General features: G+C 39.6%; 1 protein-coding gene across 3 annotated transcripts in view; it reads left to right on the top strand.

The window, feature by feature from the left end:
* The first annotated feature begins 807 nt into the window (after positions 1-807).
* Positions 808-26,693, top strand: part of SYK (spleen associated tyrosine kinase) — a 181,578-nt gene continuing 155,692 nt past the window's right edge. For 2 of the 3 annotated variants that reach the window (XM_077469884.1, XM_077469858.1), the window contains exon 1: positions 16,115-16,353. The gene's annotated coding sequence lies outside the window, so the exon portion shown is untranslated. Of the gene's footprint in view, positions 1,082-8,659; positions 8,783-10,371; positions 10,467-16,114; positions 16,354-26,693 lie in introns of those variants that run through there. The other variant, XM_077469867.1, reaches the window with a different exon arrangement.

The following is a 26,693-nucleotide window of genomic DNA, read 5'->3' as shown; positions in this document are numbered from 1 at the left end:
TGCCGGGTTGACAGCCGGGAAGATGCCCATCATCCCTCCCCCCTGCGGGAGACGGAAGGGAAGGTGGTGATCAGAGTTTACCTTACCTGGCAGATGACAAGGATCCAGGTTACGGCTACTGCTCCTTGCTCGAGCTACTCCTCACTCCGGGGCCATTGCTTCTCCTCCTGGCCAAACAGGAAGTGGGTCCTGAGACCCCGATTGGCCAGTGGAGAATTAGTAAGACAATGGCAAATAATAATTTGCTATTATCACGCCCTTTTTTTAAAGTCAATTAGAACCTCAGGCTCTAATCACGTGCTTCAAAAAAAAAACCCCATTGAAATCCATGCATCCGGCAGCCTGCATGTAGATTAGGGGGGTGGCCCCTGCACCCCTTTTGGACGACCACCACTGCTAGCAACTGTCATTTAATGGCACTCTACCTTAAAGGTTATTTGCACTATAAAGATAGTGGGAATGCAGAAAACTCAAAAATGGACAGGAACATGATCAGGAATTATGACAGGGAGATCTTGCTGTTCGTTTCACAGACATATAACCAGTGAGTGGCTGACTCTTCCAAGTAGGCTCAGCCTATAATTAAAGGATCATTTTTAGATGAATTGCCACTTTAAGATTAATATGTTCAGGGCGAACCTTTAACTTCCCTTGAACTATACCGATGCCTTTCCTGGAATCGTGCCATTATCTGATTACCATTTATTAGTTCCTTGCTCATAAAACAAAAATGTGGGAGTGTCTAGAAATATACTCTGGCTTCTATGCTGAATGAACATTCGGTGTAATAGAGAGGCATGAAACGTGTCAGGAAAGCAAACTGCAGATGGGAAGAGGAGCATATCTGTTATGGGGAGACAGAGAAGCATTGCTTGTGAACTGAAAGAAGAAAGGTACTGTACCAGCGCAACAGGAAATACAGTAAAGTCACTATACGCAGCAACAAAATTCCGAGCAAAGCAATAGGATGTGCCTGAAGTTTCTGGTTTCAACATGAAGCAACTTATTTCCTCTGTTTACCAGCATTGTGCCAGTCAACCATGCCCTGAATTCTCTCTCTGGGAGCACATCTGCTGTTTAGGTATGCATGTGAACCACAGCGTAAAACAGTATGACACCTTGTTTCCTTTCCTTACTATCGCTTCCCTTCTATTCTATCTAATCTACCATACAGACATCTTGAAAACACAGCCTTGTGCCATATGTAATGCAAGGAGCAAAGCGTCACCTGAAAAAGTACAGTATCCTAAAGCAACCTATCAGAATTCGCTACCCTAAAGCCAGGCCAATTAAAGAAAGACGCTTAATAGTACTGCAAATTTGACTCTATCCCATGTACTATATTTTTGAACAAGCCCATTTCAAGTTGTGTTATTGACTTTCCCTAATATTATTTTGTTGCTTGCTTTAAGGGTTTGCAACCTGACACCATATATACAAAATCTAACTGAAACAAAGATGAAATTTCCTTTTACACAGTGTGCATGTCATAAACAATACAATACACAAATTAGACTAAGCTATAAAAAAAGATATCAACTAGGAAACAAATACTGTATTTATCAACATATAACACGTGCCGACGTATAAAGCCCCGTACACACTATTAGATTGTCTGCTGAGTTTTTCCTTCAGATTTACCAAAACCATATAATATGAGGTCAAACCTTAGGAGTTTCAATGTGTATGCAATCAGGCAGGCCCTTCTACTACATGGTTTTGGTAAATCTGAAGGAAAAACTCAGCAGACAATCTGATAGTGTGTACGGGGCTTAACACGCACCCCAAGTTTAGAAGGGGATTTTAAGGGAAAAATGTTTTAAGGAAAAAACTTACATTTAAATGCCCATCAATGCAGCCTTATCAGTGTCATTTGCAGCCTTATCAGTGTCATTTGCAGCCTTGTCAGTGTCATTTGCAGCCTTGTTAGTGTCATTTTAGCCTTGTCTAGTGACATTGATGCGTTGACAGGGTCACTTCATGTTTAAATATGGTGCCGACAAGATACACAGAACCGGTCCTGTGTATCTCGGCACCTCTCGGCTCCTCTCGCAGACCCACCCAGTTCCGCCCTATGATGGACATAACACAGGTCCAATGGTGGGACTGTGAGCGGAGCCAAGAGGAGTCGAGCGCCGCCGATATACACAGCCGAGTGCACTCGGCTCCGCTTACAGTCACGCCCAGTCTCTGTGTTATATCCATCATAGGGCGGGACTGGGCGTGACTGCGAAGCCGAGAGGAGCTGAGCCTAGCTGAGTACACATGGCTACGTGTTTATATTGGCGGCGCTCACAATCAGCAGGGGATTGGTGGGGATCGGCATATAACACGTACCCATGATTTTCCCCTGATTTTAAGGGGAAAAAGTGTGTGTTATATGCCGATAAATACGGTATATCAGAATGTTCTTTATTTTATTTTGTTCTTAACTGGATCTGGAAAAATAATAGCTGAAGCAGAAAATACAAGAACCTCCTTTACTTTTTAATGCTGCATAGAAACATAAAAGAGTAATTGTAGAAAAAAAAGAGGGGACTCAATGAGTTGGATCCTTTTTATTTTTTTACTTTTTTTGTCTGCATATGTATGTATGTTTGTATCACAACCTTAATGTCTTTCTTTCCTCAAGACTGTACACATTACAGTGTTGTTTATTACATGTAAGCATTTATTTTCACTAAACAGGTTGTTTAGTGCAAGTTATATATAAAAAATATATCAAAAGTTTATTTAGAAACATCTAAAAATCAACATATTGTTGTCAAAAATAAGCATACAATACATGGAACAGATGCAAGTGATTATAATCTTTACATGTTTCGCCAAAGATGGCTTCCTCAGGAGAACTTTTATCAGGCACTTCATGTATAATCACTTTAAATTGAAAATTTACTATTTGCAACTAATTTCCTGAGAAGAAAAGCTAAACTTTAGGTACATGTAATAGAAATAAATGAATGGAGCTCTTTATTCATTAATACATTGTTAGTAATGTAGGATGTAATGATTATAGTGACTTGGAGCAATTATTTTCCTAAATAATGGTATTTATGTTTATGACACTGTTTTTAGGTAATTTGCTTTACTTGTTTTTTAGTCTAATGTCTTTTTGTAAATGAACATAGAAATTAATGGATCACAAATATGTTGACTCACAAGGGTTGATTTACTAAAACTGGAGAGTGAAAAACCTGGTACAGCTCTGCATCATCAGCTTCCAACTTCATCGTTTTCAATTAAGCTTTGAAAAAAAGCCTGGAAGCTGATCGGTTGCTATGCAGAACTGCACCAGATTTTGCACTCTCCGGTTTTAGCAAATCAACCCTGCAGTGTAAATGGTATACCTTGACATATTTCTGAATAAATGTACATAGGAAAATATGTATTTTTTTGTTTTTGATCAGCCTTCTGGCTTTAAGAGCTGGTTCACATCACTAAAACATCATCCAGATCCGTTCCGGATACGTTTCTGCATGCACGTTTTTAATGCATTTTTGATACATTCAAGTGCATTTTTGTTGTGATTTTTATTTGTTTCCAGATGCATTCTAGATGCTTTTTTTCAGTTTTTTTTTTCTTTTTTTTACGGTACTGGGGTCCGGTGCAATTTGGTGCGTTTTTTATGAGTTGTGGTGCGTTTATGGTTCTTTTTACCACATTCCAATGCAGTTCAGTGCAGGAATAATGCAGCATGTTCTACTTTTTTTTCTGTAACTGGAACATTTTTTTTTTCTGGAACCTTGAAACTGACCGCACTGGTATTAAATATGCCGTTGGAACCATATAACCTACTTTAAATGCGTTTTTGATGCAGAAAAAATAAATGCACTGGACTGCATGGGGTGTGAACACATAAGTTCACCTTTAAAAAAAAAATTAAATAAATGGGGGCGTGGCTTGGCATCCAAGGTTAAGGGGGTGAAAGCTGAAATGTCCTTTCTCCACCAAGACATGCAAAAATTGAGAGACCGAATCTCAGCCATTAAAGGGAGCATCAGTACATTGGAGGATGACTGGGCCCCCATGCAGAGGGAATCGCATGCTCAGCAGCAGTTGCTGGTGGCTAAACATTCTGCATGACTCGCCTTCGACAGTGTCGAATGGCCTTACCTGTGGGAGGTGCTGAGGTGCTTTGGACTGGGAGATAAATGTATTAACTGGGTGAAATTGTTGTGTGCGGCCCCTACAGCTAGGCTACGCATAAACGGTGATCTAACAGACCCTTTCCCCTATTCAGGGATATGAGGCAGGGTTGCCCATTGTCACCCCTGTTATTTGCATTAGCCCTGAAACCACTGGCGGCTTCCCAATGGTCCCCCCCCATCTACTGCAGGTTTTAACAGGGAATCAGGTGTGGAAAAAATCTCTCTTTACACTGATGACACTCTTCTTTATCTGGGGGACTCAGACGCATCCCTCACTAATGCAATGTCAGTGATTCAGTACTTTGGCTCTTTGTTGGGATTCTCCATCAACAAGAACAAATCGGTTCTTTTGCCTTTAGATGATCCAATGGTTTTGTTGCCGGTTGCAGAATCCCTTAAGGTAGTCTCCTCATTCAAATATCTGGTTCAGGTGTCTGCCAACCCGTTGAATTACTTGGTAGGGAATTTACTCCCCCTTACTCCCCCTTTTCAAAAGACTCCAAATGACGTGTAATACTTGGTGTAAATTACCACTATCAATAATTGGTAGTATAAACCTAATTAAAACAGGAGTAAACCCGCTGAATTTTTTTTTTCTGACCTGCAAGGGAAAAGGCATAATGAGCTAGTATGCACCGCATACTAGCTCATTATGAAATTCTTACCTTAGAACAAGGCCCCGATATCTCAGGCGATCCACACTGAGGGAGCTGACATGTTCCCTCGGCGTGTCTTCTGTGTATTATGGCTCCGGCGATGTGAGTGGCCGGAGTCACGATATCATCACTCCCGCGCTTGCGCGCGGGAGATTTCTTTCTGGCAAAGTCCGGTGTCTGCCGGGCTTTCAGCCGAAAATCCCCTGTGCGCATGTGCCGCTGCAGTCAGTGGCACATTGTGAGGGGAATATCTCCTAAACCATAAAGGTTTAGGAGATATTTTTTTACCTACAGGTAAGCCTTATTATAGGCTTACCTATAGGTAAAAGTAAAAAAAAAACAGTATACAACCATTTCAAAATGGTTTGGTGTCCCCAGTTGTTGTACATTATGAACAATTCCCTTCAATGAATACCTTGCAGATGGTTTGCTTGCATTGACACCTTATTCAGATCTTTAATATGGAAAAAACAAGTAGCTAGGATGCATCTTTCCACACTGCAGTGCCTAATTCTAAGATTTATTTTTATGGCTCTCAACTACAACACTGAGTGGCTTTGGGTTACCGAGTGAATCCGACCCGACCAATGGCCTGTTGCAGACTGGAATGCAAAATGCCTCTGTTTTAGCGTGTTTAGAGGCTGGACTACCCAATCTGCCACAATCAGCACCCACTATAATACTCTTAAAACAACTCTGGGCTACTGTTAAAAACAGTTTGAGGTTCTCCGAATTTCTTGAAGATACTCCATTATGGTTTGATCCTAATCTGGCAGAAGTATATAAACTGGAAAATTTCCATGCATGGAAACTGGCTGGCATCTGTAATATTTCCCAATTATATACCCAAAATATACTAAAATCCTTTATGGACCAGCAGGCAGAATTTAACCTACCTAGACAACAATTTTATAAGTACCTCCAATTGAGACATGCTCTCCAGGCCCAGGGTTGTATATCCACACTTTCACTTTTGATTTATCCCTTGCTGAGGGACATCTTTTATGGACAAGAGAAAAAGGGCCTGATATCAAGCCTACTATCATTCATACAAGACCCAACAACTTTATCATACAAGATCTAGCAACTTTATCATGTAGGAGGGGATGGACACAGGACTTAGGGGAGATAAATGATGAAATCTGGGAGATGTGTGTGCAATCTTGGCCGATTACATCGGTCTCACAGTCACAAAGGTTATCTCATTTATTCTTATTACACCGGGCTTACCGAGCACCCATCCAATTGTATCGCTGAGGAAGCAGATATTCCTCTTTGTGCCCCAAATGTAATGGGAAGGAAGGTTCTCTAATTCACTTAATCTGGCGCTGTCCCAAATTGAACCATAATTGGGGTGAAATAACTGAAGCCATCTCTACAGTTTACCAGGTTGGGGTCCCATTGGATCCTTTAATCTGTGTCTTAGGAGCTGTTGACAAAGAAATATATACCCCCCCCCCCCCCATCAATATAGAAGTGCTCAGACTACTATGTATAGCTCGAAAGATAGTGGCCAGGTTCTGGCTTTCGCCACATGTTCCAGTTAACATATCAGCATAGAATCGTAAATTTTATTCCATATGGCAAGCCTGGTTGCAAACTCGGGGGTTTGCACCCCTGCACCTGGTCTCACATCGGTTGCTACAAGCATAAAAGGCATGAATGTCTGTAGAAAAGGATAACATTGACCTCTAGGACAGGAGACAGGACAAGTTTTACGGTTGTTAACATTTAATTATGTAAGTTCAACTTTCATATGCACCCTCTGACCATAGAGGGGAAGTTTCTTTAAAAGCAGGTAGGATGAGGGCGACCACAATCATTCTTTGCCCGTTGACCTTCTATTTTTCTGTGTTGGGTTGGTGGGTTAGACCCTGCCTACTCTACATGGATGGTTGCTATTGTTTTTATAGTTTGTGTGACTGGCACTAACTTACCATTCAGTGCCTTTTGTGAAAGTATAATCCTACAAAAAAACCCTAAGGTTTAGATTATGGGTATATAGTGATATGACATCACGTTATGCTGTGGTTTTATTCCCTGTATTTGTAGTTTGCATACCTACTGATATAAAAATATATATATTGTTTTAATGTAACCTGTAATGTATTACAACTGGCACAATAAAACTTCTTTTGATTGAAAAAATATATTATCTGAAATAAAATAAATAAATACATAAATGCACACCTTTTTGCAGGTAAAATAAATGTGCATCTATTATTTTTTTTACTCCGAGCCTGGAAAGCACCAGATCCCTGGTGCCATGCAGGACTCCTGCAGACTTGTCAGTGTATCTGTCTGCTCATACCTTGTACAGGCAGACAGATACAGACTGACAGGAAGAGACAATGATCTACCACATTACTCAACAGCGTCATGTTAGTTCATTGAGAACTACAAGCCGACAGCCGCAAAGGCTGTCAGTATTTGTAGTTTCCCATTCACAGAACTCTGTGGATGAATGACACGGCCAGGCAGGCGTAACGCCGCACGACCACATTATATTCAAACAGAGAAACCTGCTCGCTGTCACTGGGAATGGGGGAGAGGGGGAGAGGCTGCAGCTGCTGAAACATGTTGTATGTTGCACCTTAAATACAGGTGGAACATGTAACATGTTCCAAAAGGTGAACTTATTGGCACACACATTACAATCTGACTGTTTAACCTCTTTTAGCTCTACCAGCAACTATAACATATATAGTATACAGTAAATGCCTACATATTTGGATACAGATTTAATGGAAAATGTAGGTAGGTTCACTCATTACATAGTTTTAGTAAATCTAAAAAAGAGATTATACACAAACTTCACAGTCAGATTGTAAAATGTATGGTAAGCTTAAGATTCTTTTTATTATTAATTATTAATAATGCATTATTTACGTCTAAGGCCGCGTACACACGGGCGGACTGTCTGTCCAACTTAGTCCGCTGAAACACATTTCAGCGGACAGTGCGCTCGTGTGTGGGCTTCAGCGGACTTTTTCAGCGGACTGTCTGGCGGACTAAGTCTTTCGGAATTTCCGTAATATTGTCCGTCCAACTTTGGTTTCAGCGGACAGTCCGCTCGTGAGTAGGCAAGTTGGACAGACTAAGTATGGCGCATGCTCAGAAAGGATTTACACGGCCGAAGGTTGCATTGCAGTGTATTGGACGTCGTATTTCTAGTCCCGTCGTACGTGCTGTACACGTCATCGCGCAAGCTTTCAACGGACTGTCTGTTCATCGTGTGTGGTCAAGTCCGTTCATTCGAAAGTAGGACGGACTGTCTGTCGGATTGTCTGACGGACTTAGTTGGCCAGACAGTCCGCCCGTGTGTACGCGGCTTAAGAGTTAAATCAGCATAATCACCCCTTCAATCCTTCTCCAATACACATACCAAAACACTGGCATAGCTGCAATTAGAAAGACTTACAAACATGATTTTGTGTTCATCAGTCTGGCTCTTCACCTTTTTTCTTATTACGAAAGACATTGCTGGCACTCCCATTGTTTTGAAATTTCAGATGATGCGCAAGACATGGTAACTCATCAAATAAAAAGCATTACTAGCAGCTGTGTATACGCCTACATTGAACTAGCACCTTTCCAACTAATATATATGTTCATAAAATGAAGATGTCTGCGTTTGCCTGGTGCTTTTATTTCACAAGCAAAACCAAAACCCTGCTACATAGCTCCTACAGTAAATGAGCATTGTTCCATTACTAGCTATTTTAGGAATGAAACATGTGTGCAATGGTCATTTCTCATATTCAACAATATGTATTGGGTTATTTTTTAAATGTTTTATTTTATTTTTTACTATATTGAAGAATGACCACAGCAATCATTTCCTCCCCTTCATAGCAAGCCTGGAAAGCTCTTCAACGAGTGTGTATAATATCCAAACATCTATTGAATCAGAAAGAAAAGTTGGAGTCACACGACCTCAACAAAAGTTGGCATATTCCTTAATGCTTGTCTATCTTGGTAAGAGGCCTCTCTATGTATTTCCAACTTCAAGGGGACCCTGTCATATCACAAAAAATTACAGCCAGCTGCACCTGCAAAAGAATAAGCCAAATATTTACCTCCTTGATAGGCAGCAAGTAAAATTTTTACTGTCTTCTGCTGTCTCTGGGTGCTGCTGCTATTCAATGCTTCTGATTGTATCTGTTATCATGTTGCCCACTGGGTACCCTGGTTCCTCCAGCTAGCCACGGTATTCTGTAGTGAAGCAGTGGCCAGCAGGTGGAATCACCACATCCAGTCTGTCACACCCAGAAATGTTGGATAGCAGCTGTATGTGGAGTCCAAAAAGACAGAGAAGATTTTATTCTCAGCCACCAGGGAACTTAGCTTCTACTATTGCAGAAGGAAGCTAATAGGATTTTTTTTAGAGACGTGACGCAATCTGTTAAAGGGAAATTACAGTGAATTTCTATTCTTTTTCTTCATTTATTAAATCCAGGACTAAAATAAAAAAAATAATGGAGGAGATTTACTAAAACTGGTGCACCCAGAAACCATTGCAGCTGTGCATAGCGACCAATCAGCTTCTAACGTCAGCTTGCTCAATTAAGCTTTGACAATAAAACCTGGAAACTGATCGTTTACTATGCACATCCGCACTAGTATGTGGGCACCAGTTTCAGCAAATCTCCCCCAATGTGCTTTTTTATTCTGGTAAATATAAAATACTGCAAATTAATGTTTTTTTACCTTTTTCCAGTTAGCATGTGAATGTCCTGGCTCCTTTTCAAGTGCTTACCTTTCTATTTTTAACTTTGGTGTTGTAAAAAGCCTTCCATTTACAGAGGTCAGTAGCTTAGGTTGAAATTTAGGATTACAAAAGATTGAACCTGAACTGAATCAACATGCAGTAAAAGATAATGCTGCGCCCCCCCCCCCCCCTTTAGAAAGTTGATAAAGTATGGTGAGCCATGTGTCAAGGGCATACTTTTTAGAAATGTGTTTTTGTAAAACAAGGCAAAGCCCAATATTTTAAAAAACATTTTAAAAAAGTTGATGTAAACTATTCTCTTCTTTTAAAGCAACTGTGTCGCTGTGTGATTTTTTTTAACTAGAAACACTGGGTAAAAATTTAAAACTGAATTCTGATCACACTTTATCCTGGATTATTTTGGTTTAAAATGACAGGTAGCATCACATTTAAAAATTTGCTAACTCTTCTATCTCAAAAATATGATTATGGTCATTTTAAATTTACATTTTTAAAGTTGTCAATTTATAACTTTTTAAATGGATCTTTCACTTTTTTTTTTTACCTTTCTTGCTTTTTATATGTATGCAATTTTTGTTTTGACAAGAAAAAACATTTATTACATCACAAAGGATTCCCAGAGCACTTGTTTTCTTTCAGACCCTTTGGGGCTGATTTACTAAAGGCACATAGACTATTCACTTTGCAAGGGAAGTAAATTAACCCCCATGTCTTAGATTTAGCTATATTACTGGCGATAGAGAGATGTGGGGAGAAGAGTCACTGTTCTGACTTATATAAATGATGTATTCAAATTTAAGCTTACAATGTTGAACTCTGTTTACATGATTTTTAGAGCTGGAAATAAAGAGAAATTAGAAAACACATGAAAAAGGAAAGCTACCTACTGACTGGATTAAATAATACATCTATGATGCTGCATCATCAATGGTAAGCTACAGCACTTTTAAATAAGGTGTCTGTAATGCTGGTATTACCAAGGCCACAGTCAAAGACTATACCTTTTCCCAACTAGGCTGGCCTGCAAGCCAGCAAGTAGACAGTGACCCATTTACAGTACATGGGGCTACATGGGAGTTTGCACTGATAAGATGACTGTTAACCACATTTATTTGCAGCTCATGTTTAATCATTTTATAATTAGTTGAAAAGGAAAAAAACAACTACATGGGTACATTAACTGTGACAGCTGTCATATTGTAGTGGACTAACAGGAAACTACCCTGAGTCAAGAAACTCTAAAAATATATATTATGGTTGTCCTGCATAGTGGCGTAATGGTCACATGATAGCCATTAACCACAAATTGAAGTAGCATTTTTATTCTACTGAAGATGCAGAAATGCTGTTTAAATGGGCTAGTGAGCAAATTACATACTGTAAGTATAATCATTTCCAAATGTCTCATACCTGTTTCCCCATATAAGCTGCAGAAGCAGAAAAACAAGTTATGCAACATAGACACGAAAAAGTAATCCTCTAATTAAACTCTAATTATTGCTTTTCATGTTTAATCCTTCTGAGAGTTCAGTGTAATTTATTAAACAGATACCAACATATAAATCTGTAAATGGAACTACCAAGAGCCACTGGTAAGTGTTTAATAAATGACTATGATTTCATTCAAACTAGTAACAAGGGATAATTTTGTACACAAAGTTTATCATCCTGGGTTTACATTTCAAAGTGGCTAGTTACTCATTGGGATGAGATCCTTTGAATATCATACCTGGTAAAGAAAGCCTTACCAGATGGTACCTCTTCATTCATTGTCCTTCTCTTCAAAGTAAGGCCAAAGTGCGAGAAATGCCATTCCAAATTAGTATTTATGAAAAAGTGGCAAATTACCGTTTATAAAGTGATATAGTATATATCTGTATCATCAGTTGAACATTGCTTCTAGTAAAATAAAGAATATGCTTGTTTAGAGAGTGTAAATTAAATGAAATCATGCATCAATGGTTAGCACATGTTGTCCTTAGAATGTTTCATTCTTAAATTCATAGATAATTACCTGTATTTTCAAAGGCACCTCTCCCCTGAGATAAGGCTAGCATCAGGGGTCACTCTTCATTATTGCATTAAACATGATTTGAGCATGCATGTCAATCAAATATTACAAAAAAAAACAGGTTGGATTGTTCCCCAAGTCCTCTGTAATTCAAAGAACAACCATACTTAAAGGGGTTGTAAAGGTTAGTTTTTTATTTTCTAAATAGGTTCCTTTAAGCTAGTGCATTGTTGGTTCACTTAGATTTTCCTTCAATTTCCCTTCTAAATGTTTTTTTTCTTTGTCTGAATTTCCCACTTCCTGTTTCTCCTCAGTAAACTTCACACCATCATCCGAGTGGTGTTTAGTCAGCCAGAACAGCTTACTGAATAGCTTACTGAGGAGGAACAGGAAGTGAGAAATTCAGACAAAGAAAACAAAGACAAAAAAAACATTTAGAAGGGAAATCGAAGGAAAAGGGAAGTGAACCAACAATGCACTAGCTTAAAGGAACCTATTTAGAAAATAAAAAACAAATCTTTACAACCCCTTTAAAAAAACACTAATATCTTTTTGCCAGGCAACAATTTTGTAAATAAAATGGCTTGTCTTTACTGCACAAAAACTACTGTCTGGCCTTCCTTGGACAGACACAGTGTTTATTGGTTCGGGCATTTTCTATGAGCTGGTTTGTTAGGGACTCGTCCAACCTAACTTAATTGCTGCGCTGTGGTGGCCACCCCAGACTGTATATGTGTATCGGAGGGCACTGGCATCCTGGTTGTTCCGACAGTTCCCAGATCTACAGGGGGCCTCTTGCTTAACAGATTTGCAGAGATGGTGGGCCAAAGCACCACCTTGCCTCAATGGTTTCCAAAACAGTCTCTTGACAGTTTGGCCTAGGCCTGAAGAGGAGCACTGCACACTTTCGCAGCAGAGGCCTTGCATACTACCATGGTCAAGGTGCAATTTTATTCCACAGCTCAGCTCCAGTTCCAGATATTTTAGGAACATGATCAAGGTCTGTTGCACTTTGCAACCCCCGCCAAAAAGTATGGAATTACCACGCTCGGAAAATGTTCATTCAATTGTTTAATTGTGTAGAAACTACTCACAGACATGCCTCAAAACTATTTTCATTTGACATTCCAACCTTCTGGCTTTAAGAAACACTTGAAAAAAAACAAAAAAGAAGAAAACTCTAGTCAATTGCAACTGTTTTTGCAGATCAAGCAGAGGAAAAATATATGGAATCACTAAATTCTGAAAAAATGTTATGGAAAAAAACCCCACTAAAGTACATCACTAGTACTTTGTTGTACCACCTCTGACTTTTATAACAGCTTACGGCATGGATTCGATCTCTCTGAAGCATGGATTTAACTATTGACAAATGGTATTCTCCATCAATCTGGCTTCAACTTGCAATTGCCAGATCAGCTTTGCAGGTTGGAGCCTTGTCATTTTCTTTCATTTCCACCATAGATTTTCAATTGGATTGAGGTCTGGACTATTTACAGGCCATGCCATTGACATTATATGCCTTTCTTGAAGGAAAATTTTCATGGCTTTTGCCATATGGCAAGATGCATTATCATCCTGAAAAATGATGCCATCATCACCAAACATCCTTTCGATTGATGGATTAAGAAAAGTCTTCAAAAATCTCAATATAAACTTGTGCTTTTTTGAAAATGTAATGACTGTCATCTCTTCTGTACCTTTACCTGACATGCAATCCCATATCATCAATGATTGTGGAAATTTGCATGTTTTCTTCAGGCAGTCGTCTTCATGCATTTCATTGGAACGGCACCAAACAAAAGTTCCAGCATTATCACCCTGTCCAATGCAGATTTGTGATTCATTACTGAATATTACTTTCATCCGGTCATCCACAGTCCATGACTGCTTTTCTTTAGCTCACTGTAAACTTGTTTTTTTCTGTTTAGGTGTTAATGATGGTTTTCGTTTGGCTTTTCTATATGTAAATCCCATTTCCTTAAGGGGATGTCTTACAGTTCACCCACAGACATTGACTCCAGTTTCTGACCATTTGTTCCTCATTTCTTTTGTTGTGCATTTTCTGTTTTCAAAGCATATTGTTTTAAGTTTTCCCTCTTGACACTTTGATGTCTTCTTTGGTCTACCAGTACGCTTCCTTTTAACAACCTTCCCATTTGATTTGTACTTGGTCCAGATTTTAGACACAGCTGACTGGGAACAACCAACATCTTTTGCAACATTCCATGATGATTTACCTTCTTGAAAAAGTTTTATAATCCTCTCCTTTCTTTCAGCTGTCATCTCTCGTGTTGGAGCCATGATTCAAGTCAATTAGGTGTGCAAGGTGTGCAAGCACTCTTTTTTTAACTGCAAACTAATTAGCAGATAATTATCTCATGCAGATTATTGTTTTAGACCTGCAAAGTACATGGTGATGCCCTAATATTTTCATCAGAATTGAGTGATTCCATATTTTTTTTCTCTGCTTGATCTGCAAAAACAGTTGCAATTGACTACAGTTTTCTCTCATTTTTTTTTTTAAGTGTTTCTTAAAGCCAGAAGGTTGGAGTGTTAAATGAAAATAGTTTTGATGCATGTTTGTGATTCATTTTTTTTTCTACACAATTAAACAATTGAATGAACATTTTCCAAGAGTGATGAGTACATATTTTTTTCCCAGTGGTTGTGCAATAATGGAGATTTTCTTATTCACTTTAAAGCAGAACTTTACCCATAACCACTTGATAAATAATATTCTTTAGCAAGGAACATACATTCCACATTAATAAATATGCTACCAAAATTTGTGTGTGCTGCAAATTGCCTCCAGCATTTCTCCTGTTTCTTCTTGGAGGCTGAAATTTTGCTGAAGCCCAGAGGCCCTGAACAGCAGTAAATCATAAAGCTGAACTAAACCCATTGATTTAATGGTTTAAAAAAAAAAACGTTTAATTCCTGGAATGCCGGGATTGCTAACTGTCACATTTGCTTGTGTCCTCAAACCAAACTGTCAAACCATCAAATGGCTGGAGTCATAACTCATCACATGTGCAGCACCATGGCAGTCCGCTTTCAGATAAAAGTGGTCTCTGCGGCAGATTCTCCACTTTTATCAGGGTGGGAGAGGGCCCTCCTGCCATGCTCCGGTTGACTCAGCCACTTACCGGAGCAGTCGGTAGCCGCAGAGACAATCGCGTCTGCTCTCCTCTGAACCTGGATGCCGAGTGAGGGTAAGATGGCCTCCACTGGACTGCAAAGCATTGGAGAGGGCGGAAGCAACATCAAACATCACTTCTGCACAATGCATTTAAAGGGGAATTTTTATTTTTTTTTCAAATGGCATTTTTCTTTTTTCTTATTTTATTGCATTTTGGTGTAAATATGAGATCTGAGATATTTTTGACCCCCGATCTCATATTTAAGTGGTCCTGTCATGCTTTTTTTCTATAACAAGGGATGTTTACATTCCTTGTAATGGGAATAAAAGCATGACAGGACCACTTAAATATGAGATCGGGGGTCAAAAATATCTCAGATCTCATATTTACACCAAAATGCAATAAAATAAGAGACAGGATCTCATATTTAAGTGGTCCTGTCATGCTTTTTTTCTATTACAAGGGATGTTTACATTCCTTGTAATGGGAATAAAAGTGACCCACATTTTTTTTTTTAAAAGGATAGTGTAAAAATAAAAAATAAAAAGTAAAACAAATAAGAAAAATTTAAGTGCCCTGTCCCACTGAGCTCCCACGTAGAAGCGAACACATATGTAAGTTGCGCCCGCATATGAAAACGGTGTTCAAACCACAAATGTGAGGTATCACTGCGTCATTAGAGTGAGAGTAATAATTCTAGCCCTAGACCTCCTCTGTAACTTAAAACTGGTAACCTGTACACATTTTTAAACGTCACCTATGGAGATTTTTAAGGGTAAAACTTTGTCGCCATTCCACGATTGAAACGTGACATGTTGGGTATCAATTTTCTCTGCGTAACATTTTATTTCACAATTAAAAAAAAAAAATTGGGCTAACTTTACTTTTGTCTTATTTTTTAATTCAAAAAAGTGTATTTTTTCCAAAAAAGTGCGCTTGTAAGACAGCTGTGCAAATACAGTGTGACAGAAAGTATTGCAACGACCGCCATTTTATTCTCTAGGGTGTCTGAAAACAAATATATAATATTTGGGGGTTCTGAGTCATTTTCTAGCAAAAAACCCTGATTTTAACTTGTAAATGCTGAAAAATAGGCCCGGACCTTAAGTGGCTAAACAGTATAGACACTTATTTTTTATGTTTTATATAGCTATACCTGCAAAGGGGGCCCACCTGAAGTGATCTAGCAGGACTTAATTTTCTGACTAAAGTTCCAATTTATGTTCATGTTTATATTATGTTTGTATCAGTATGGCTCATAAAACAAATGATGCAGAGTATATATTGCTTCACTATGTCAGTGATACATGTAACATGCCTACTCTGCAATGCAATCCTTATATGATAGCAAAGTACACGGAGAATGTAAAAGGAAGTAATGTGGCAAAGAGACGTTAAGGAAGTCTCTGCATGTGAGATGAGAAAATGAGGAAGCAGCCAGTCAGTTCCAGTCGAAAGGTTTCTACTGTGCACTGCTGCGCCTGTTATATGGTCGCTTATAATATTTCTTTTTTTATGAATGCTAAAAAGCCGCTGTTTTTTGAGAGCCTCTAGACATGGATTTATATACAACAATGTTTCTAAACCTGTCCTAGATTTCAGAAGAAAACACACCCCTCAAGACTGAATAAGGATCCAACCAACAGTGAGCTGTAACCACTAAGTAAGGACATTTGTTGTTATATGTGTGTATTTGTGTGCATATTAGGCCAAAGGACGTCGTGTGGCAATTCACAACATTGTATCACAAATTGAAAACATCCAAAAGGTTTTCTATTTTGTGATGCACATACATGTATTTATTTTATATTTGTGTTATTGGAATAATACACTTTGATAATGGATTTGTGAATTTACTATTTACCTGATGTATTTATATAATTAAACTAATTGAATGGATTTGGTATTTAGACAGCTATGTACTTGAAAACAGTTATATAGTTTGTGTCAACCAAGGTTAATCGAAAGTGGCAACATATTTTTAGGTTGCAAGACAAGCTGAGATGACTTAGTGAGGGTTCATTATGAAAAAAATAATAACAATCTAAACAAATAATATCAGCTAGAATAAAAACAAGAGAATCTACTAAAAAATGATAATTGTGGGGTGTGGGCATCAGTAGGTTGAACCCAATCTTTACTCCTTATATCTTTTAAAGTCTCCATTGGTGAGATTTTTTAATAATGGAAAAGGCCATAATGAAGGTGTTTCCCCATTTGTTTTACATTACAAAGAAAAAAGTCGGACACTGGTGTTTGGCTTTGTGGTGGCCCTGTAGGTAGCCAGTATGTGATTAAGCTTTAGGGACCAAGCATAGCAGAAATATCAGTTTAGGTTGGAGCTAGTTTTTAGAAAGGACAGACTTATCATATATTTTGAATACTTTTCTTATTACTGCGGCCATTTTTATTGTCTACAGGCTACTATTTAACCTTTCAGAGGACTTGCCTCATTGCACTTACAAAAATTAACACCTCTCACCTTTTAAAAATTTCTCAGACATATACAAAGTGCACTGCACGTTTTTCACAAGCTTTATTTAAAGACAAACACTTACCAAGGCCTTTATTATGTTATTGCTATACAATTCTACTTTTGATAAATGTATAATATAAAATAATTTTAGATTTCATTTATTTGGCAAATTGCATCCGCTGAATGTCCCACTTAAATAACTGAACTTGGTCTTCAATACCACCCTTCCTTCTGTGTCACACTTCTCTACTGTTTTGCAATTAGAATTGCATATATATTATAATTATATATAAGCAGAAATGGGGACATGTCTAACCAAATTTTTGTAGCAATAGTTTTCAAAAAAGTTTTTCATGATTGTAAAAAAAAATCACTATTTTAAGTGATAATTTTTTTTGATGTTACTTCAAAAGAAAGTGTTGGGTGGTTAACTTTGAGTGAGGAGAGAGAACATTTGAAAATCATTTTGCCTTTATTCTTAAAAGTAATGTATAAAGCACTTCCATTATTGTACTGCTGAAACAGTGTAGAGCAGGGGTCGCAAACTGGTGGCCCTGCAGCTGGTCCCATCATGCCTCTACCCGAGGGAGCCATGCTTGTAACTGTCAGCCTTGCAATGCCTCATGGGTAATGCTCACCAATGAATAGAATATTCTTTTGCTATTCCCATTTGCACAACTGTTCAGAATGAAATTTGCTTAAAAGGTGAGTCATGACAATGGGTGTATTATTTATTTGATACAATGCTATCTATCCATTAGGCCCCGAAGCTGGTGACATCATAATGGTTTGGCACTAATATATCATTATGCTGTAACCATGTTCTGTACTCTCTGTTCTTTTATACAGTAGTAGTATGTAGTCCAGAGAGATTTTAATGTTCTAACATTCATTTAGATAAAATTTGAGCCTGGGCTCCCTTCAGCTTTACAATCCCCTGAATAGTTAGTTGTACAGCATTCATTTTTTCAGCTGTGCATATTACCTTTCAAATATATGATAAGTGTGTCCTTTCTAAAAACCAGCTCCAACCTAAATTGATATTTCTGCTATGCTTGGTCCCTAAAGCTTAATCACATACTGGCTACCTACAGGGCCCCCACAAAGCCAAACACCCGTGCCTGACTTTTTTCTTTGTAATGCAAAACAAATGGGGAAACACCTTCATTATGGCCTTTTCCATTATAAAAAATCTCACCAATGGAGACTTTAAAAGATATAAGGAGTAAAGATTGGGTTCAACCTACTGATGCCCACACCCCACAATTATCATTTTTGAGTAGATTCTCTTGTTTTTATTCTAGCTGATATTATTATTATTATTTTTTTTGTATGCATCTGTGCTGCAGGAACATGTAGTGGTTAGAAGTTTGACCCAGTGGTTATAAGATTATAACTACACTTGTGTTACGAGTTTACATGGTGTAGCTGTAATGCAGGCTAAAGCCCCATACACACTATCAGATTTTTTGCTGATTTTTTCCTTCAGATTTACCAAAACCGTATAATATGAGGTCAAACCTTTGGAGTTTCAATTTGTATGCAAACAGGCAGGCCCTTGCACTACATGGTTTTGGTAAATCTGAAGACAAAATCAGCAGAAAATCTGATAGTGTTTATGGGGCTTTAGTGTATTGTGTAATTGGTGCTCTTTGTATCAGGTACATTTCATTGGATGTGTACCTCCTACCATCACTGCAACTACACATAAAAAAATGATGGAGGAAGCCAGCTGAAGTCAAGAATAAGGTAAAGTTGGGTACACACAGAGTGAAATTCAGCTTAGCAGAGACCAGCCAAATGTTCATCTCTGTATAACCCTCTCTGTTAGACAGAAGTCGATCATTGGGAAAATTGTGTTTGATTAGTGGCTTGTAGCCAATCAGCTGCAGCACTGATCAGTGTATTGTGAAAGCAGAGAATCCTCACTGTCAAAATACAATGTCTTGCAGGGGGGATTTCTGCATCCACCTCACTTGTGTGGATGCAGGAATCTGTTAGCCCAGTGGCTTAATAAAAGAAAAAAAAACTATGCATGTGTGCCAACTTATGCCGCGTACACACGGGCGGACTGTATGGCCTACTTAGTCCGTCGAAACACATTTCAGCGGACAGTCCGCTCGTGTGTGGGCTTCAGCGGACTTTTTCAGCGTGCAGTCTGGCGTACTAAGTATTTCGGATTTTTCGAAATTCTGTCCGTCATACTTTGGTTTCAGCGGACAATCCGCTCGTCAGTAGGCTAGTTCGACTAAGAATGGCGCATGCTCAGAAAGGATTTACACGGCGGAAGGGTGCATTGCTGTGTATTGGACTTCCTATTTCTAGTCCCGTCGTACGTGCTGTACACGTCATCGCGCAAGCTTTTGACGGACTGTTTGTGCATCCGTGTGTGGTCAAGTCCGTTCATTCGAAAGTATGAAGGACTGTCCGTCGGATTGTATGACGGACTAAGTAGGCCATACAATACGCCCGTGTGTACGCGGCTTAACACATTCCTTAACCACCTCAATACAATGCACTTACACCCCTTTCCTGCCCAGACTAATTTTCAGCTTTCCGCGCTCTCACAGTTTGAATGACAATTACTCAGTCATGGAACACTGTACGCATGTCTGTGTAGCGCCTGAAAAAAACGGCCCCTTTCACTCCAGTGTGAAAGCTGGAGGGCTTTCACACTGGAGCGGTGCGCTGGCAGGACAGTGAAAAAAGTCCTGCTAGCCGCATCTTTGGAGCGGTGAAGGAGCGGTGTATTCACCGCTCCTAAACCGCTCCTACCCATTGAAATCAATGGGACAGCGCGGCAATACCGCCGGCAAAGCGCCGCTGCAGCGGCGCTTTGCGGGCGGTTTTAACCCTTTTTCGGCCACTAGCGGGGGTTAAAACCACCCCGCTATCGCCCGCTGACCGCCGCTAAAACGACGCCCGCACCGCCCCAGTGTGAAAGGGGCCTAACAAGTCCGGCAAGTACAAATACCTCCCAAATGACCCCTTTTTAGAAAGTAGACATTCCAAGGTATTAAGTAAGTAGCATGATGAGTTTGTTTAAGTTGTAATTTTTTCCTACAATTCTTTGCAAAATTAGGATTTCTTTTTTTTTTTACAAAATATTCATATTATCAGGTTATTTATCACACACAGCATTAGCATACAAGAAATTACACCCCAAAATACATTCTGCTACTCTTCCCAAGTATGGCGATACCACATGTGTGAGACTTTTATGCAGCCTGGCCATATACAGAGGACCAACATTGAAGTAGCACCTTCAGGCGTTCTACGAGCATAAATTACATATCTCATTTCTCAACCACCTATTACACTTTTGAAGCCCCTGGAGCACCAGGATAATGGAATTGCCCACAAAATGACCCCATTTTGGAAAGCAAACACCCAAATGTATAATCTATGAGGCATAATGAGTCTTTTGAAGGGTTCATTTTTTCACAGAAATTTTTGGAAAATGTGGAAAAAAAATGAAAACACGTTTTTTTTTTTTTACACAAAGGCGTCCATTTATAAGATATTTCTAACACATAGCATATATATAGCAAAAATTACACCCCAAAATACATTCTGCTACTCTTCCCAAGTATGGCGATACCACATATATGAGACTTTTACACAGCCTTCAGGTGTACTAGGAGCATCAATTACACATCTCATTTCATTCCTACCTATCATACTTTTGAAGGTCCTGGAGCACCAGGGCAGTGGAATTACGCACAAAATGACTCCATTTTGGAAAGCAAACCCTGGTCTGTGACAAGTACTTTGATGGGTGGTGGCAGGTACTATGATGGCTGATGAAAGGTCATCTTTATTGGGAGGGGGGGCAATTAGTGTGGTTGGTGTACACTGTAAGCGGTAAAGAGATGTTACCGCAATCTCCCTCTCACACACGATCGGTGTGTGAGGAGAAGAACCCAATAACATCTCGTTAATGTGGTTTGTTGACATTTAGTGATCGGCTGTGAAAAGATCACAGCCGATCACGTGGGTAAACAGGCCAATGGCTGTTTACCAGCGTCGGTGACAAGCAGTGTTCCCGGGAACACACCCCCACCGACGTGCACGCGCAGCATGCTCGCGTTCGTGCACATGCGCCGCGCACAGTGGGGTGGAACCACCTGTGATCGTCCGTGACTTCATCACGGTCAATTATGTGGTAAACAGTCATGCCCAATGGCTGTTCATGTCCTCGGTGGCGAGTGGTGTCTCCGTGACACGCCGCCACCTAAGGAACAGGGATGTGCACGCACAATTGCGCGCATTCCCTGTTCAATGAGAGCCGCACCGCCTGAGCATGTGCAGGTTGGCTACCCTGCCTGTGTTAGCAGGCTTTCCCTAAAGACACAGTGGAGGAGAGTGAGGATCTGTGCATACAAGATAAAACAGCCCTTTTACACAATGCAGAGGATTAACCCCTTAAGTTCAACAGTGAGTATAAGAAGCATTCTGTGCAGACAGCTTTTACTGTTGTGGGTTTAGTAACACTTTAAACCAAAAAGCAAACAATTATTATCATGCAGCTTACAAATTCTTAGATGTGATGGCTGCATTCATTTTCTTGTTTATTCTTTCTTTCCCTTATTTTCACCTGGTGATCTGGCCAAAAAGTATGTTGTTTTTCAAAAGATCAAGCTGTTCTGCATATGTATCAGTTGGTGGGATGAGACACATCATTTATCACTAACAGGGGTGCTTACAATAATCAGATTTTATATATTTTTGTAAAATCTTTATCCCAAAAGGAAAAAAGAACTGTTTACTGTAACTGATTATAAAGTATTATCTGAAGTTTGGCTTCAATGTGTTAGTGTATCTAAATCTGCTAGTATATCTGACATAAAAATAATAAAGAGACACTTAAGAGAAAGTAACAGAAAAAGTGAGGCTCTCTGAAAAGCATCAACTTTTTTGTTTATAATTAACACCTTTATTCAAAAATTATTATTAAAAAATATACGGTACATTAATTACCTAATGTGCGCTTGTGTGCAGGATCACCACCGTATTGGGTGGTGTGTGGGCGCTCCATCTTAATTGCTGTTAGTTTCCCTTACGCGCCCCCCAAACAAATAAATATTAAAGCTTGTATATTAGATATTAATAATATTAGAGCTTGGTGTCAGTCCTTTTTGATCCCTATTTCGGATCCTTTGGAGTATACTACTAACGCCAATCCGGAATGACACCAATTTTATTGGCGTCCCGACGTGTCTTTGTTATATGTTTTTTGTATACATGTTTACATGTGTTATGTCCCCCCCGTCTGTATTTGTTCTGACAGTGATTAAGATCTAGTCAGTTGCACTTTATCCCCATATGATTTTGACAGTGACCTGTTGATCCTGCCCACAAGCGCACATTTGGTAATTAATGTACTGTATATTTTTTAATAATAATTTTTGAATAAAAGTGTTAATTATAGACAAAAAAGTTGAGGCTTTTCAGAGAGCCTCACTTTTTCTGTCACTTTCCCTTAAGTGACTCTTTATTCTTTTTATGTGTATTTAGAGGTTAGAAAGCATTCACAGTCTAAATATAGGTACTCTTTGACGCACTCGTTTAGTAGGCATAATTGTTACTATCATTATATATGTAGTATATCTAACACACCCCTCCCCCCCAAGACTAACAATGCTGCTTTCCAAAGGTGCTCCCTGTGCTCCTTCATCCAGAGTGGGGGTACTCTAATACAAGAGGTTACTGGCTGGATCACCAGGTAAAAACAGAGGGAAAGGCCTAAACAAAAAAAAAAAACGAATGCGGACACCACATCTAATGAATAGTAAGCTGCAATATATTAGTTTTGGGGAATTTATTACCACTCATATCCTCTGTCCCTAGACTAAATGAGCAGCTAATTCATGCAGTATAGGGGCAACTGCAAGGGTGGTCTTTTTTTATTTTCCTGGAGTTGAGATTTAAACCTTTATAATTAAAAAGAAAGTCAGAGAAGACATTTGGGTTAGACAGGTACAGAAATGGGTGATTTTATGTATCTATGTGAGTGTTTGATGTATCTGTGTGTATATATATAGGTGTGAAATGCCTCATAGCGGTACTGCTGTGCACTAGGCTGTATATGCTCCTCATCTCTGCACTCTGCAGTTTGCCCACTCTTGACTCCTGCATATTGTATATTGCATGCAGCTTACTCCCGCACTCTGTAATTTATCTGCTCCTGACTTCTGTACTCTGTACATTATTTTGCGACTTTCCTGGCACTTGCACTGTGTAATTTACCCATTCTTGACCTCTGCACTCTATATGTACATATAATGATCAGGTGTAGTTATCAGGGCAAGAGGATTGGTCATGCTCAACATAGTGTGAAGGGGACACAATTTGGCATGTTCGCCCTGAGCGCTGGATAACCTTGTCCCACTACTGGATGGCACTGCTGGACATCTTCCAACATTGAAGGGAGGTAACCATGATGTGTCTTTCATCTGCTGCATTAAGTTTCCTTGGCCAACTACTCCATCTACTGTCCTCATTATTGCTTATTTATGTGAACTTTTTCAAAAGAGCTTGAACAGCACATCTTGAAACCCCAGTCTGCTTTACAATATTTGCCTGGGAGAGACCCTGCTAATGCAGTATAGTCATTGCCAGGAAAAGGACATCTAGAGCCCAGGGCGAACATTCCCAACTGCAACCCCCCCCCCCCCCCCCCCCCCACCAAGATATATTAGTTTTATGTGTCAGCAGAGACCCTCCCCCCAAAAAAAGAAAAAAGCTGAGCACAAATCTGTGTGCATAAATTCCTAAATTCCCCCTCCTCCCAGTACAAATCGTGGCCCCCTTCCATCCTCTGAATCCCCCAGCACAACCCCCCCATAAAAAAATAACCCCTCAGTACACATGCTCTCCTCCCCACTCCAAATTCCCACTCCCAGCACAAAATTCCCCCCAAACCCCCTCCTAGCACAATCCCCCCCCCCCCAAAAAATCCCTTCTTAGCACAAATTCCCCCCAATCATACCTATTAGCACAAATCCCCGCTTCCAGCACAAACCCACCCCCCCCCCCAATCCCCTCTCCTAACACAAATCTTCTTCCCCCATCCCCCTTCCCAACAAAAATACCCCTAAATCACCACTTAGCAAACTTACCCCAGATTCCCTCTCCTAGAACAATACTTACCCCCTGTCCCAGCCTTGGGTATAGTTACCTTATGTCTTGTTGCTGAGCTCAGTCCTGCCATAGTGTATGATCTGTGCCATGAAACTGTTTTCCCCAACCTTACCTTAGTAGCAGAGTTTGGCTGTTCTTCACCCAGTTTTAAGCCTGATATACAGTTGTTTCTGTTCCAGTTAATGACTGTGTTTTAACCTACATAGGAAATTGATATTCTTTAGCCTCTGCTTGGTATAATTGGGTAATCATACACCTGACACCTGACTCATACACCTGACACAAAAATGTGATATATTGCAGATTACCAATCCTTAGATATGATGGCTGCATTTGTTTTCTTTTTTTAGGCTTTTTTAGTTTGTGCTTTGTTTTTACTCCTCCTCCGTACAAGCCAGTGTAAATGCATGGTAAAAGCACGGCAGATGTATGATAAATACATGGCAATAGCAATGTAAGTACTTCTCAGATAGCCATGTACCCTTGCCTTCACATTATAGTCCCTGCAGCTCTGCCCCCCCACCCACATTCACATCACAGCACCTGCAGCTCTGTCACCCCCCCATTCACATCACAGCCCCTGCAGCTCTGCCCCCCCATTCACAGTACAGCCCCTGTAGCTCCACCACCCCCCCATTTAAACTACAGCCCCTGCAGTTCTGTCCCCCTTCCTCATTCACATTATAGCCCCTGCTGCTAGAGTTAACTTTTCAAGGACCTCCCTGCATTTTAGCAACCAATCACCGGCTGGTTAACTTCAAAAGTTAACTCTGGCAGCCTCCTGCACCCACCCTCCATCCTAAGCAGCTGTGTCTCCTGGTGATCCAGCCTGCCTCTTTGCTCTGCTGTGACATTAGTGACTGCGGCTGAGGCAAAAAAACGGCTCCTAAATGGCGGGACTGCTGTGGGCTGGATGGGACAGTGTCCAGGTCCGGCCTGTGGGCTGCCATTTAGGGATGCCTAGTGTATGGTGTATTTCCTGAACTTGGAAGTTTTGCATTCAGGAAAATATGTCATCCCCATGTGTGGGTAGACGCCTATGCAAAAATGCATGAGCACAATCGCATACAGCAATACACTTCTATGGCTGGCTATAAAACTGTTAAAAAATTCAGAGCTGCCTTTTTCATTTTGCCTTTGGTACTTCAAGCAGTCTAATCAGCTATCCCAGTTCTTAACTTGGACTCGAAAAGCATGTCATCCCTATGTTGTGGAGATAGGGGGGTGGGGTAAGGGAATTCAATCGTTTTACAAAAGTCAACTGGGAACAGAGCTCACACCATATCACCATTTGCACTGTATTGTCAGTCTACAATAGGAAATTAGGAGCTAAATGTATCTCTACCAGGATCAACAGGTATTTTTCCATAGTTGCAGGGTCTTTAGAAAACCTGGGAAACATTCATGATTTGCAGAGATTTGTTGCATATTTTTTAAATTAATAACATTTTACACTTTTTACACTTTTGTTGTAGTTTCAAAGTTGTTCAGGTACAATGATGCTGAAGAGTAGAGCTTAATTTACACAGCACAGTAAGATCTATTAGAAACCATGTAACAATAAAACAAGCAATAAAAGCTTAGTACCACCATAGAAATTGACCAAGAAGTCATTGTTACTCGTAATTGGTATATAAGTAAAGAGGTAAAGAAGATTTTCTTGTTAAAAAAAGTGGTAAAGAAGATACATCACCTTCAAAAATATTTTTGGATCAATAGAGTATTTATAGTGGAAAATAACAGAAAAAAAAGACTATTTAATGTGGACTTTTGTACACCATAGCCTACATCAAAAAGGCTCATAGAGTGTGTAGTCATTCTCCCATATAGACATTGTGTATTACCATTCCTTTTTTACTTCCAGAACACAGGGAGCTACATTCTCTTTTTTGTGTAGTCTAGCAGGTAAAAGAACATTCTTGGAAAGCTTCTGAGTGTGGGAGACGTGTTTAAGTCTTATACTACAAAGGGCTGGTGAGGGCGAATCAGAAAAAAAGTAGTGTCCTATATAAAGTTAAATACCAAGTTCTAGCAACTTCTCAGATACTTGCATGTCCAGAAAGTGTGCAAGAGGTTGCCCACCAGGCCACCACCTCTTCAGCATTGGTTAAAATCGGAACCTGAGAATTTTTCTAATTTCGATGGAGTGAGTACAAATCATTTTTTTTGTGATAACTCCCAGTGTTTAATGAATCAGGAGGTTTTGAGGTTGCATTTTATTGCATTGATCCATTGCGATGAAGGAAACATTTTCTGTTAGTCATCTTCCCATCGTAATAGAGGTCACCATTTAAGAAAAGGTCTTTTTAGACTGTAGTGTGTTAAAAAAGCCAACTAATGCCTTTAGTCTTAGGGTTAATATACGTAGGATATATGGACAATGA

The sequence above is a fragment of the Lithobates pipiens genome, unplaced genomic scaffold, assembly GCF_037356315.1.
Source record: "Lithobates pipiens isolate NorthernLeopardFrog02 unplaced genomic scaffold, aLitPip1_a1.2 Scaffold_11, whole genome shotgun sequence".
Taxonomy (NCBI): domain Eukaryota; kingdom Metazoa; phylum Chordata; class Amphibia; order Anura; family Ranidae; genus Lithobates; species Lithobates pipiens.
This window is presented reverse-complemented; position numbering and strand designations above follow the sequence as displayed.